The sequence below is a fragment of the Oncorhynchus mykiss genome, chromosome 19 (assembly GCF_057628025.1).
Source record: "Oncorhynchus mykiss isolate SJ-2025 chromosome 19, ASM5762802v1, whole genome shotgun sequence".
Lineage (NCBI taxonomy): Eukaryota > Metazoa > Chordata > Actinopteri > Salmoniformes > Salmonidae > Oncorhynchus > Oncorhynchus mykiss.
The window spans coordinates 18,434,402-18,438,033 of NC_143040.1; positions in this window are offsets into that span (position 1 = coordinate 18,434,402).

Here is a 3,632-nt window from a genome sequence, read left to right on the forward strand (position 1 = left end):
GAACTCCCTCCGCCACTCCTCTACTAACATGTCTCCGTTCCAGTGCGTGTTGGGCTACCAGCCGGTCCTGGCTCCATGGCATCATAGCCAAACCGAAGCTCCTGTGGTAGAGGAATGGGTGCAGCGCTCGAGGGACACCTGGAGAGCCGTCCAGGAATCATTAAAACAGGCTAGTGGACGGAAAAAGAGGAGCGCTGACCAGCACCGCAGTGAGGCCCCCGTGTTCACACCGGGGAACCGGGTCTGGCTCTCGACCCTAAACCTGCCCCTCTGCCTGCCCTGCCGGAAGCTGGGGCCGCAGTGTGTTGGGACATTTAAAGTCCTGAGGTAGGTTACAGCTTCCTATTTACTATCGTATTAACCCCTCGTTTAATGTGTCTCTCCTCAGGCCGGTGGTGGCTGGTCCCCTGCAGGAAGGTGAGGTGCCGGAGGTCCCTCCGCCCCCTCTGGACATCGAGGGGTCCCCGGCGTACACAGTACGTGCTATTCTGGACTCGAGACGCCGGGTGAGGGGCCTACAGTTGCTCGTGGACTGGGAGGGGTACGGTCCGGAGGAGAGGTGCTGGGTACCGGTGGGGGACATTTTGGACCCGTCACTACTGAGGGACTTCCACCGCCTCCACCCGGATCGCCTCAACCCCCGGGTCGCCCTCGAGGCCGGTGGTGGAGCGCTGCGGGGGCCGTGCATCAGAGAGGGGAGGTACTGTCATGACTCCTACCGAAGGTGGCTCCCCTGCCTGTTCCGGCGGTGCTCTGTGGTCGTCGTCGCTGGTCTACTAGCCGCCACCGATCCCTTTTTCCTTTTCTGTTCGTTGTGTTTCTTGATTTTTGTCTATTTAAGCCGGTTAGGCCCGCCTAGGTTTGTGCGGGATTGTTTTACTGTTAGTTGTATTGTATTGTATTTTATTTTTCTGGGATTTTGGGTCCTGTGTATGGGCCGGTCAGTTGATGTGCCTTGTGTTTTTGGTGTGACCGTTTTTTCCGGTAATAAAATATACATGTATTCATATACATGTATTCGAACCCTCTGCTCTCTGCGCCTGACTCCAAACCCACTGTTCTTAAAGGACTCTGACAGTCAGCTAGCTGTCAGCTACTGCAAGAGATATATATTTCACCATTTGTTTACTATTACCAAGGCACCTGACCACTGACTGAGGGCCAAATTCATATGGTCTTGTACAAATACTGCACTGTGCGTTTGATTGAATTGAATCCAAAAGTATTACGTCAATAGTTTTACGTCTTGGCAAATCCAGATCAAATGGAATAGATTTGGTCATTTCATATGTGGTGGCAATGGCATAAAACACTTTAGGTTTCCTACTTCAAAACGGTAAGGAAAGGGATTAGATGGAGACATGGCCTAGTTATTTCCAGTGAAATCTCCATTTCCCAAGGCTGTGCTGTGGAAATGCAACGACCTGTCACCTTATTACTGTACAAAAATACTCTCTAGAGGAAATATACCATCTCATCTGACCTCATGTAGGTTTACTGTATCTATCTCCATCTGTCCATATGAACACAATGGTGTGTGTGTAGGCTACTGTACTAAACAACAGTCTGTCATTCTCAGATCCTCCTGGTATCCAGCCTCGTCCAGAAACGTGTTCACGAAATATGTGGTCAATCAGATTTTTCACAGAAGCACATGTTGTTTTATGGCTACATTTCTCCATGGTTCATAAAACGTTTGTTACGAGTCTTGTGTTCAAATCTAACTCCATATGGATAACTTGCTGTATTTTGGGCGTTCAGAATAATTACACATCAATAGTGGCAATGCAACAAGCCTGAGACTGTATGGCTCGGTTCCAATATCCACACTAACATATCTCTTAGCATGAAGCCCTATTCGGCATGCATTCAGGTGGTATGCTAGTGTGGATTTACCCACAGCCACACCAACACTGCTGTAGACCCCCCGGCTGGTCAGATGCCCTAACATGATAAGCTTGACACTTAGAAATACTTATTGAACCTTCCAGAATACAGCTCAATGCATATAATAATATACCGTCTCTGTTCATGGGGTTGCTGTTTACACTAAAATACATAGAGCAGGGTTTCTGATTCATAGTTTGTGTGTGTGTGATATCTGTTAGCCCTCGTCATGTATTGTACATGTTCCTGGGTCTAATTATACCTGGTTATCACACAAACTGTATGTACATGTAGTATATAGTATTGTTAATTATATGTCACTTTATTCCTAGTTATATGTACACATCTACCTCAATTACCTCGTACCCCTGCACATTGACTCGGTACTAGTACCCCAGGTATATCGTTACTCATTGTGTATTATTTGTTTTATTATTATGTGTTTTACTTTCTATTATTTCTCTGTTTTCTTTCTTTCTGCATTGCTGCTAAGTGAAGGGCCCGTAAGTAAGCGCTTCACTGGTGGTCTACACCTGTTGTTTACAAAGTGTGTGACAAATAACATTTGATTTGAGTTTATGTGAAACTATTATTAGACTGCATTTATCTAGACTTTCTTTCATTGGAAAGAATGTGATTAATTGGGACGTATATAGGGCCTATGACGCACTCATCCTGTATTCTCTCTTCCAAAGGCTAGCATGATGATGGACATGTAGTAGGATACAGTGCTCTCTTGAGGTCAACTTGAAGAACTGCTTGCAATATGTAATCACAATATTTACCCAGCAGAGGGCAATGTTTACTCGATTACAGGGAACAGACCCACGGCTATGATCATGTTATTTTTCTGCAACGTGTCCTGACAATATTAACCTGTAATTCGAAACCCCCAATGTCAATTGTGTGCGTCTGCTGGGTAAATATTGTAATTACCTATTGCAAGTATATATATATATATATATATATATATATATATATATATATATATATATATCTCATACATACATACATACACACATACACACATGCATACATACATACATATATATATACCGGTCAAAAGTTCAAACACCTACTCATTCAAGGGTTTTTCTTTATTTTGACTATTTTCTACACTGTATAATAATAGTGAAGACATCAAAACGATGAAATAACACATAATGAATCATGTAGTAACCATAAAAGTGTAAAACAAATCAAAATATATTTTATACTTGATGACAGGTTTGCAGGTTTGCACACAGGTTTGCACACTCTTAGCATTCTCTCAACCAGCTTCATGAGGTATTCACCTGGAATGCATTTCAATTAACAGGTGTGCCTTCTTAAAAGTTAATTTATGGAATTTCTGTCCTTCTTAATGCGTTTGAGCCAATCAGTTGTGTTTGAGCCAATCAGTTGTGTTGTGTGTGTGTGTGTGTTTATGTGTGTGTGTGTGTGTGTGTGTGTGTGTGTGTGTGTGTGTGTGTGTGTGTGTGTGTGTGATGGATAGCCCCCACACACAAAAAAACAAGTCCATATTATAGAAGGAACAGCTCAAATAAGTAAAGAGAAATGACAGTCCATCATTACTTTAAGACATAAAGGTCAGTAAATACAGAAAATCTCAACAATTTTGAAAGTTTCTTCAAGTGCAATCGCAAAAACCATCAAGGGCTATGATGAAACTGGCTCTCACGAGGAACTATTGCCGATCCCTGTATCCGCGAACACTAGCCTTTATTATGGGGGACAGGTTCGAC